The sequence below is a fragment of the Sus scrofa genome, chromosome 3, assembly GCF_000003025.6.
Source record: "Sus scrofa isolate TJ Tabasco breed Duroc chromosome 3, Sscrofa11.1, whole genome shotgun sequence".
NCBI classification, from domain to species: Eukaryota; Metazoa; Chordata; class Mammalia; order Artiodactyla; family Suidae; genus Sus; species Sus scrofa.
The window spans coordinates 70614714-70627111 of record NC_010445.4 but is presented as its reverse complement, the minus strand read 5'-3'; positions in this window follow the sequence as shown (position 1 = coordinate 70627111).

Below are 12398 nucleotides of genomic sequence, written 5' to 3'. Positions count from 1 at the left end.
GAGTCTGATGGAGAAATGTGATCTGAGCAATCTGGGAAGGGATAAAATCTTTGGGATTCAGAGTGGCCTTCTGAACGAAGATGCTGAATGGGCAGTTGCACACACAAGACTGGGGTCCTTATGTGAGGTCCAGGCTAGAGATGCAAATTTGCTCATTATCAAAACATCATAGTCCTTAAAGCCATCATATCAAATGAAATCACCAAGGGAACAAGTGTGGAAAGAGACGAGAAGGAACCCAAGGAACAAGTCTTGGATCTGTCAATATTTTGTTTATGATGATTTCCTAGAGAATTTTCTGATATTATATATATTTAAATCTATGAGTTTGCCTTTGATATTATATTTAAAAGCACTTTCTCACTCAAAGATGATATAACTCTTCATCTACGGTCCTTGCATGATTTAAATTTTCATATTCAATTATGTCCAGATCCTTATTCCTCAATGTCATTTCCCAGTAAAAAGAACTGACATCCCTTAGAGAAATGGCTGATTCCAAGTGTGGGGCAGAGAAAGTACAAAATGAGCCTGGACTATCTTGTGGTGCCAGAAAGCCAAGGAGGGCTCTAAAAAAATGACGGTGCAGTGGTTAACAAATCTGACTAGGAACCATGAGGTTGCGGGTTCTATCCCTAGCCTTGCTCAGTGGGTTAAGGATCCAGTGTTGTCGTGAGCTGTGGTGTAGGTCTCAGATGCGGCTCGGATCCCGCGTTGCTGTGGCTCTGGTGTAGGCCGGTGGCTATGGCTCCAACTCGACCCCTAGCCTGGGAATCTCTATATGCCACGGGAGCGGCCCTAGAAAAGGCAAAAAGACAAAAAAAGAAAGAAAAAGAATGATGGTAACAGGTCAAAAGGTCCAAAGACTGCTGGCCAAATATGAGATAATTTGAACATCGAAATGAATAATGACAGGAATGTATGATGGCCCTTTGGATGCTATAAGAATCCATGAGTCCAGAGGGACAGGAAAGCTAGGAAGGCTAGAAGAGAGGGAAAGAGGAAACGGAGAAAGATCTCTTCCTAACAATCAAGTGCCAACTACTAAACAGAGAAGGAATAAGAGAGTTTAAAACCACCACCTTACAGCAAGCATAGCAGCAACTAATTTAGGCAAAACGAGTAACAGATATTCACACAGCCTCAAAGGATTCTCCCACGGATTTTGTGTTAATCACAAAAGGAACTGGACTTTACTTCACAGTGGAGAAATCTGTTAAACACGACTTCATCAAGTGATCAATCAAAGTTGACATCACCAATAATGGAAAAACCTATGTCATGGGCCTCCCGGAGCCCAGCCCTGAGAAGGACACAACACGTCTTATGCAGTGTTTCCACCAAAATCCATCACCTGATTCTAATTATGAAGATATACACAGTTGGAGGGAGATTCTTCAAAACTGCTGGCCTGTGTATTTCTAAAACTATCAGAAAGACTGAGGGCTTATTCCAGATTAAATGGACCAAAAGACATGACAACTAAACTCAAAGAGTGAGCCTAAGTTGGAAACTGGATAGAGGAAGGGGCATGCCCATAAAGGATATGAATGGGCAACTTGGCAAAATTTGCACAGGGGCTAAGCATTAGATAGTAGTCTTGTCCCAGTGTTAAATATTTTGAATTTGATCATTGTGCTGTGGTTACATAAGGAGAATGCCCTTGTTCTTTGGAGAATCTCACTGAAGTATTTAAGGATAAAAGGTGCGTGTCTGAAACTTACTCTCCATTGTTGCAGAAAAGAGTGTGTGTGTGTGTAAATTCCATAGTCAGGAAATGGAAAAAAGCCAAGGTTTGAATTCATAAGGTTTATAAGTTTATTAGCATAAAGTTATAAGCAATTGTAAAATGTTAACAGTCGGTGAATCATCATGAAGGGTATGATGGAATTTATTGTACTATTCTCGTACCTTTTCTAAAAATTTGAAATCCTTTCAAAACAAAAATCAAAAATCAAAGTATGCATAATTAGAAGCTGAGATTTGTTTATTGACTGGTCAAAGAAATACTTCCATAATCAGTAATAAATTCTCCCACACACTTGGATCCGTTCCTGCCTTCCTAGTCTGTCCCATGAATCCATCCATCTGTTTTTATATACCAGTGAATCTGTTCTAATTATTGGAGTCTCTAATTATATTTAATATCTGGTAGGGCGAGTTCATCCACCTTAGTCTTCTGCAACATTTTCCTCTTCACCCTTCTAGTCGTTCAGAGACATTTGCAATAATTTCTTCAAGATTTCTCTAAGAAAGAAAAAAAACCTCATTGAGATTGTGATTGGAGTTTATTCATTCATAGATTCATTGAAACAATTGAAAACTTATATTGCGTATTCTTTTTAGAAAAGGAAGTTTGTCTCTCCTTTGGTGTGTCTTATTTTGAGTTTCTCTCTATAAGAGCTTTTGTTTTCTTTAACTAAATCTTGTTCATTTCTTGTTGAGTTCACTCCCATGAATTTCTTTGTTGCTGTAAATGCAATATATTTTCGTATGTTCTAAAAAGGCTTGCTCATGGCCATAAAAAAGGTTTTGGTTTTTATATCTCTAGTTCTGTATTTTGTGACTGCTACCCTACCACACTCATTTGTTAGCTCTCTGACTTTTTCAATTGATTTTTTTCTGTGAGGTTCAAATTACAATAAACCATATTCCCTACAAAAGGTGATGATAATATTTCCTCCTTGGGAATATTCGTGACGCTTTTTTATCTTCCTGTTTAATCCCACGACTAGGACTTCCCAAACATTAATAAGTAATAGCAGAAAGAGAGAGGCAGCCTTATCGTGTTCCTGAACTTAATTGGGTGTCACTAATGTTTTTGCAGTTAATTATGATGTGGCGTTGGTTCAAGAGAGATTATCTTTTTAATACTAAAGGACTCTGTCCTTCAACTCTTGTTTTATTTACAAAACATCACCATGAATGGATGGCAATATCTTGGAATTTTTCTAAAACTCTCATGTACCAACCTCTGATGATGTGCCCCCCTGTGCCAAGCGTTTACTATATTCATTATTTAATTAACCTGCACATGATCCTGACTTCTGACATTATTTTCCACACTGGAAGATAGGGAAAGTGCCCAAGGCCCACAGTTAGGAAGTGAAAAAAAGGCAAGATTTGGACTCAGGCTTTCTGATTTCAGAACCTCAATTACAACAGTGGTAATGTGGTAATGTGGTAATTGATCAGAGGAAGAGATTCCCTGATACTGAATAACATTTGCTTTGCTGGCATCAGCCCTGCTCATCTCAGAGTATAGTATTTGACTTATTTGGTTGCATGCAATTTTCTAATATTTTGTATCTCTGTAAGTGTGGGCTGCACTTTCTCTGTCCATCTGGCTGGCTGGCTTCTGGGCAGGAGCAACACTAGCTCACTAAGGCGATAAGAAGCTGCCCATCTTTTTCTGCTAGGCCTGTTCAAACAGCATGGCGCCAATGTCCTTGAAGGTTGGAAAAAATTCACCTCTGCAATGGTCTGGGTTTAGTACTTTCTCTGCAGCACTTTTTCAGCCTCTTCTAGGATTACTCAGCTATTCAGCTTTTCTACCACGTTTCTAGTCAAATTTGATCATTTTTCTTTTCCCCGAGAACGATCCACTTCATTGAGATTTTCAAGTTTATTTGCATAAAGTTATAAAATCGCTTCCTTTCTATTTTTCATTTACTGCATACTATTTCTCATTTCTGCACTGTCTATCACGTTTTCCTTTTCTTGATTAGCCTTGCCAATGAATGGTTTCTCTAAGTCACTGGTCTTTCTAAAGAGAAGACTCTCGTTGTATTTATCAATTTCCATTTCCCATTTTCTAATTCATTAATTTCTGGGAGTTTTCATTATGAGCGTCTCCGTCTTGTTTCGTTGGGTTGTGGTGGTGGTGGTTTGCTTTTCTCTTTTTCTGGCATCTGGAGAGAAATATTTGGCTCATTTGGTTTTCTATGTTGTCATAATGATCATGACTTTTTATACTGCTCATTATAGATGTTTTTATTCCCTCTTAGACTCAAGAGTGACTTAGAAAATTGATGTTTAATTTCCCAAATGGTTTGATGTTTTTGTTGTTTGTTTATCCTATGGTTTTTAATTTCTAGTTTTCCTGAATTCTGGTCAGAGAGTGCGACCTGTTCAGTTTGTACATTCTGGAGGGTTGTTTTTTTGTTGTTTTGTTTTTTGTTTTGTCTTTTTAGGGCCACACCTGTGGCATATGGAAGTTCCCAGGTTAGGGGTGGAATGGAGCTATAGCTGCTGGTCTGTACCACAGCTACAGCAACACAGGATCTGAGCCGCATCTGCGACCTACAGCACAGCTCATGGCAACACCAGATCCTTAACCCACTGAGCGAGGCCAGGGATCAAACCCTCATCCTCATGGATCCTAGTCAGGTTCATTACTGCTGAGCCATGACGGGAACTCCTAGAGGTTATCGATCATGTGTTTGTGACCTGGCATGAAAATGATTTTTGAAAATGTTTTCAATAGTGACTGCAGAGAATGTATATCTCTTTGTAGAATTCTCTCAGATGACCCCTGAGCAAGTGGAAAGGATGGAGACTATGGGATTTTAAATCACCTGCCTGGAGTTCCCACTGTGGCACAGTGCGTTAAGGATCCAGCGTTGTCTCTGCAGCAGCTCAGTTCCCTGGCCCAGGAACTTCTGTATGTCGTGGGTATGGCTGATAAAGAAAAAAGAAAAAAATAAATACATGAAAATATCACCCCCCACCCCAGGCAGTCAAATCAGCCCCCTTAGCACAAGAAGGAGGAAAAGAAACCAGAAGTGGGGGTCCACAAGACCACCCCATCCTGTCCTCCTGCCCTGCTTGAGGCAGGACCGAGGGTGGCCTGGAAGCTCCCCTTTGGGATGCTTGGGGTAGACAGTGGGTGGGTGTGGGGACCCCTCCAGGAACATTCTTCCCCTAGGAGCATTCTGTTACTGCTCAGGGTCCCAGTTTTGTCTGCTTTTTGAATAAGAAAAGGCAGATGGCCAAACAGAGCCCAGATGTCTCCTGAACCAACCAGACTCGCTGAAAGCAGGCCTGCTCCTCCCTGACCCTTCACTCTCAAGTGTGACATTAGAATTGAGGTGGGGGCTGGGGGGAGAGGAGGGATGTCCTTTAATCCTGACCCAGACTCAGAGGAAAGAGGAGTAACCATCCTTGGCTCAACTTCTTTGTCTTGTTTAGAAAAAGACAAAGTAAGTGATGCGGTTATAGACATCCAAACATGTGCGCGTGCGTGTGCGTGTGCGTGTGTGTGTGTGTGTGTGTGTGTGAGAGAGAGAGAGAGACAGAGAGGGACAGAGAGACCGGGACAGAATTCTCCCTCATGGGTCTCAGAGCAATACATCCCAGGCTGTTCCCAACTGGCCGCCCGGCACTGCCGAGCCCAGGTCCAGGCCTCTCGGGGATCAGGCCGTGTCCTTGCCTTGCATTCCAGGTCCCTTCTCCCCATTCTCTCCCTCCTGCCCCTCATCCCAACCCCTTCTCGTCTTCTCCTTACTAGATTATACAGAAGGATCCAGAATCTCTTTGGTGAATCCCTCATCCCCCTTTCCAGACAGAGCCCTGGGCCTAAAAAGAACTGTAGTCCCCAGGTTGGGCCTGGATCACAGCTGGCATCAGAAGGCTCCTTGACTCTTGTCATCAGCCTTTTAAACTTTATTCAGAGTGATGCTATTTAATACCCAACGCTTGGGTCAAAAATTGGAGCGTTACTTTTTTTTTTACTAAGTTTTTTGTAACATCCACATAGGGTCTCTACAGTGGTTCACCACTGGGTTGCACACTGAAATCACCCGAAGTGTTTTTTAAAATACTGATATCTGGGAGTTCCCGCCATGGCACCGTGAGTTAAGAACTACAGCAGCTCAGGTCGCTGCAGAGGTACAGGTTCAATCTGGCCTGGCGCGGTGGGCAAAATGGGTCTGGCATTGCCCCAGCTGTGGTATAGGTCGCAGCTGTGGCTCAGATTCAATCCCTGGCCCAGGAACTCCCCTATGCCGTGGGTACGGTCATAAAAAGAGAAAAATACCAACACCTGGGGCCCAGCCTCAGATTCTCATTTAATTGGCCTGGGGTGAAGCCTGGGCATTGGGATTTTTAAATCTCTCAGGTGGTTCTGATGAGCAGCCAAGAATGAGAACCCAGGAGTTCCCATCGTGGCTCAGCAGTAATGAACCCAACTAGTATCCATCCCTGGCCTCAATTGGTGGGTTAAGGATCCGGTGCTGCCGTGAGCTGTGGTTTAGGTAGTAGATAGGCTTGGATCCGCATGCTGTGGTGTAGGCCAGCACCTACAGCTCTGATTAGACTCCTAGCCTGGGCAATTCCATATGCGGTGGGTTCAGCCCTAAAAAGATTTTTTTAAAAAAGAATGAGAACCCAGTGCTTCTCAAACTCAGAAGTGCTTGTGACAGGCCCAGGATGCGGGTTAAATGGCAGGTCCTCGTTCGGCAGGTCTAGCCTGGGGTTGAGAGTCAGTATTTCTAACAAGCTCCCTCCAGGTAATGTCGCTGCCTCTGATCAGAGGACCACACTCTGAGCATCTAAGCAGGATCAGAAGATAGTGGCCGGCAGTCGGCAGGGAAATCCTCTCTTGGAGAGACAGGGAAGGCCTCTTTGAAGAAGTGACTTTCGAGTTTTCAGGAAAATGAAGTGGGATGAGTCAGGTAAATATGGGTGAGGCAGAGGCCAGGCTATTCCAAACTAGGGGAAAGCTGGTGGAAAGGCACGGAGGTGAGAGTGTGACTTAATCCCAGAACAAAATCTTGGGCTCGGTTTAGGATGAAGGGTTTGTGTTCCTTTTTCTCCCAACAGACTCCGAAGGGAGCAGGGCAGCCTGCAAGCTGATTCTGTCCTGTTCAGAGGCAAACTCAGGGCTCTCCATTTGCCCCATTTAGTGTTATATCCATGGCATTCTGTTTCTCTACAGCTCTTTTTAGTTTCCTCAATCTTTCCAGCACAGGGAATCATACCCTTTAAATCTCCACTAACACTATAGTATTTGTGAATGTCTTCTTTTGTTTGTAGTTGTTGTTGCTCTTTGCTGTTTTAATTAGATGTTATTTTGTTCATAAAATTATATCATGTATCTTTATTGTGGATTCACACTTTGATCCATATTAACACTCTTCTAATGGCATTTTCTCTTGTAGTTTATCTTATATACTTCCAATCTCACTAACTCTGCTAATTTTGCTTTGCATTTCCTCTGTATAATACTTTCACACTCATTTCTTCTTCACTTTTTCCATAACACTGTAGGTTTCTTTTCCTTTTTTGCAGTGGCTTGATGTGGGATCTCATTCCCAGACTAGAGATTGAACCCAGGCCACGGTAATGAAACTGCCAAATCCTAACCACTAGACCACCAGGGAACTCCCCTCTATGTTTCTGTTACAGAATACTTTGATTTTTTTTACACAGTCCAAAATCTTTCATCTATTAATAGTAGAATTTCATACATTCATATTCAAATGAAAATTATATGTTCAGCATTGTTTTTTAATATTATTTTGTGCTTGCTTTCTATTTCCTTGCTCTTTCTTTTTTCCGAAATTTCCTTAGTTGATCGATTTTTCTTGGCTCCCTTTTCTGTAATAATTTGAAAATGTACACAGTGAATAAAACAGAATATTTAAAGGAAAACATTTCTACCAATTTCAAGTATTAAACAAAATCTATCCCCACATTGAATTTGGATGAAAAATTTAGGGCACTTCCTTCTTTGCTTTTCCGTCATCTTAAATTTGTGTCAAAATAATTACATAGTTAGGATTTACATTGCATTCCCTTCAAGAATTATTTTTGACATTTGCATTTGGTTTCACAACCATGTACCAAACAATGATTTAGACATTAACTATTCTTTACTGGCTTAATTACTTATGCTTATTTCTTTTGTAAAACTTCTTTCATTCTTGAATTCCTTATTTTGACTCATTCTCGGTTGATTGGTGGACTTTTTGGGGCATTATTTTTCAGGCAGATTCCATGAGTCCTTACATGTCAGAGAATGTCTTTCTCTTGACCCATGTATGAATGACATCATAGCTACTTAAAGAATTCTTCATGATTATTGTTCCTGAAAATTCAGCAGATATTGCTTCAGTATCTTCTAGAATTTAGAGTTACCCAAGTAAAGTCTGGGACAAGTCCATTTTTCCCTCCCTGTGTGGGTAAATTCTTTCTTTCCCATTTTGATAATGACAATGTTTTTCTTTTATTCTTGAGATTTTATAAAGATATAAGTATGCACGGATCTCTGTCTCTTTCTCTCTCTCTCTCTCTCTTTTTTTTTTTTTTTTGCTTTTTATGGCCACACCTGTGGCATATGGAGGCTCCTAGGCTAGAAGTCGAATCAGAGCTGTAGCTACTGGCCTACACCACAGCCACAGTAACATGAGATCAGAGCCACATCTGCAACCCAAACCACAGCTCAAGGCAATGCTGGATCCTTAACCTACTGAGTAAGGCCAGGGATCGAACCCACAACCTCATGGTTCCTAGTTGGATTTGTTCCCATTGCACCACAATGGGAATTCTGGGTCTCTCTGTATTAATTTCACACCTTGAATCTGATGGCTTACACCTTCCTTCGCGTCAGAGAAAATTTCTTCTCTTATGTCTTTGATGGTAGAAATGAGAGTGCAGAGAATAAACACAATCTTTAACTAGAAGCTTTTTTTGGACTTTTGTTCCTGTTCAGTTTTATGGAGATATAATTGACATACAGCACTGCAAAAGTTTGAAATGTGTATTATAATGACTTGATTTACATATATTGTGAAATGATTAACACAGTTTAGTAATATCACAGTTTAGTAAATACCCATCACTTCACATAGTTGCCAAAAATAGAGAATATTTTTTCCTTGTGATGAGAACATTTAAGATCTATTCTTTATTTTTTTTTAAGATCTATGCTTTTTGCAACTTTCAAATATACCACACAGCAGTGTTAACTATAGTTACCCTGTTCCACGTCACATCCTCAGTTCTTATTTATCCCATAACAGAAAGTTAATACCTCCAGACCAGCTCCTTTCAATTCCCCCACTCACCACCCCCACCTCTGGGAACCACCTTGTTTCCTAGGAGTTTGTTTTTTTTTTTAATTTCATGTATAAGTGAGATTATAAGTATTTGTGTTTGTCTAGAAAGAAATTTTATTTTTATTTGAGTCGATCGATTTTATTTTTATTTGAAAAAATGTTTTTAATTTTATATTTTTTAATTACTCAATGAATGTTATGACATGATAATTGTACTTAATTAGAAATTTTAAATGCTTATAAAACAATCTCCCCTAGAGGTTGGCTCATAATAGGCTCAACAAATATATGTTGAATGAATGACAAATAAATACATGAATCTTTTCTTCTTCTTCTCCTCTTCATCTCCTGAGATACAAATATTGAATCCCCTGAATTCCCTATCTCTCTCATGTATTCCCTCCTCATTTTAGCCTTTTCCTCTGGTATTTAAAAGAAATTTTCATGCTAGTTTTCTAATATCATTTGTTTGTATGCTAGCCATATCTTATACTCTTATAATTTTATAATAGTGATTTTTCATACAAAAGAAATTTTGTAATTGTAATCACTCTTTTGTCAAGGGTGCAATGAAAAATGTAGACACTCTACAGAGAAATATCGTATTTTATTTCATTTCATCCCATTTTGTTTTCTCTTGTTTCTTGCCATAACTCTGTTCCACAGGGGGATGTTTGTTCAGTTTCTTTGGTGTCATCAGTGTCCAGAAAGTCTCCCCAAAAGCCCCACCTCCAGCTTTGCCTGCCCCCTGCATTCCCCTCTCACAGGGAACCAGGGTGACCTGTGAAACCAATGGTGTCCCACCACCATGAGGACATTATGGTTTGTGACTTTGGAGGCAAGTTATAAAGGCACTGTGGTTTCCTTCTTGTGCTCTGAGATCTCTCCCTCTGGGCGAAGCCTATCATTGTTCCATGAGGGTGCCCAAGCAGCCCTGTGGAGAGGTCCACCTGGTGAGGAACCAAGGGGTCCTGCCAATGGCAGCCAGTGCCAACTTTCCAGCTCTGCAAGTGAGCTACCCTTGGAAGCAAGTTGTCCCAAACCATCAAGCCTTCAGATGACACCAGCCCATTCAACATATTGGAGGACCACCCTCATGAGAGTCCCCAGGTCATGGCTCTCCCAAATTTCTAACCCACAGAAATTTGAAAGATCATAGATGTTTATTATTCTTTTATGCCACTAAGTTTTGGGATAATTTGTTAGGCAGCCATAGATAACCAATAACCAATACAGTCTCTTTCTTTTGAACTTCTTGGACAAATGCCCATTTCAACAAATGTTACTTTTCCTCTATTTACCCCATATTGGGGTTTGAGATCGGGTCTGCCAGAAAGTATGAGGGTCTTTGTTCAATGCTTTCAGTCCTTGCTGAGGGAGAAGAAAAGACTGAGCTCTGCTGCAGCTGTACTTTTCCTGTCCAGGGGTCAAGTTGTTCATGATGAGCACAGAGGTTTCTGTGGCTTAGAAAGCCTAGTACCAAGTGTTTCCTTGCTAGGCAGAGGGCTTTCTCTCTGGGTCTATTTGAATGCTAGTGGTAGCAGGGACCTCTCCTGGCTCCCAAGCATCGAGCCAGCAAACTCCCCAGCCCTTTTTCTCCGTCTCTGCCAGTCATGGAGCCACAGTGATGATCTTCTTTCTTTCTTGCAGAGATCTCCCTAGACTCTACACTGCATCTCCAAAACACTGCTCCAGGACACAGCAAGTTCATATTGCAAGGCATTCAAGAGCCAAACACCCCCTTTCCTGTCATGAAACCCATCAATCTCCATCAAATGAACTATTCACACCATAGAATTTAGACTATGTTCTCTCTCTCTCTCTCTCTTTTTTTTTTTTTTTTTTTTGGTCTTTTGTCTTTTAGGGCCACACCTGCCGCATATGGAAATTCCAAGGCTAGGGTCGAATGGGAGCTGTTGCTGCCAGTCTACACCAGAGCCACAGCAACATGGGATCTGAGCCGCATCTGTAACCTACAGCACAGTTTACGGCAATGCCAGATCCTTAACCCACTGAATGAGGCCAGGGATCGAACCCGCATTCTCATGGATGCTAGTCAGTTTCATTAACCACTGAGCCACAATGGGAACTCTTAGACTATGTTCTAGATGGAAGCATCAAGGTAGTATGAGGAGAGAATAACTACATAGGAAAGACAAACTTCAGGACACAGCTTGGCATCATCTTGTAAAGCTGAACGCTCATCTTCACATATCCCATAATCTACCTTTTTTTATTTTGTTATTTTTTTGGCTGCACCCGAGGCATGCAGAAGTTCCTGGGCCAGGGACGGAATCTGAGCCACAGTAGTGACAATGCCAGATCCTTAACTCACTGAGCCACCAGGGAACTCCCACTACAATCTCCTTCTAAAGAAACCCTGGAATTTGTGCATCAGGCCACAAGAACATTCATCGTAGCACAGCTTATGGTAGAAGAAAAATCTGGAAACAATTCACTGTCAAAGGATAGATAAATCAAGGTATGTTTTTACATTTACTGAGATATTACACAGTAACAAAAAAAAATTAACCCCAACTACACATATCAACCTAATCTTTAGAATCTCAAAAGTCATAATGTGGAGCAGAAGAAAAAAGAATTATTCCGTGTGCAAAATGGCAAGCAACATGAAGTATTGTCTTGCTTAAAGCTACATTCCAAGGTGGAAAGAGAATAGTAAACTCAAAATTGAGGAGGGCAGGAAGAGGAAAGTGTGCAATTGAGGTGAGTTTCACTGGGTTGCTCCCAGACCTGGCAGAATTCATTTACTCGTCCCCTAGTGGTAGTTCCACAGTATTTGTTATTCTTTAATGCTCCTCAATGTATAAGAAATACTTCACAATGTAACAAGTTAAAAAGAAAAGATTTGCACAGCTTCTTGACTCAAGACTTCCTTCTAGACTAGGCAACTCCCCAGTGACTCCACTCCTCCCCTGCCCCCCCTTCAAGTGTCACAGCTAGCAGCACCCCCTCCTCCTGTGCCAAGAACCCCCACCCCCTTCCCCAGGAGGAGCTGCAATAGTTGGTCCTCAGTCTCAAGAGTCCCCTCTGTCCATCCAGATTGGCACCTGCTTGACCCCTTGGGGCCCCAGAATGCCTCGAACAAGAGGCAATGAACTCCTTCTTGTGGGTAAGCTAATATGAGTGGGGATTCTGTCACTTGCAACAGAAAGAATCCTGAATAACACATAAGTGTTTGCTTATTGTGTATTCCTCCAATGACCCATTCTGACATGTACGAGAAGGTCTAAAAATTTTTTTTCTTTTTAGTCTTGCACCTGTGGCTTATGGAGGCTCCCAGGTTAAAGACTGAATCAGAACTGTAGCCACTGGCCT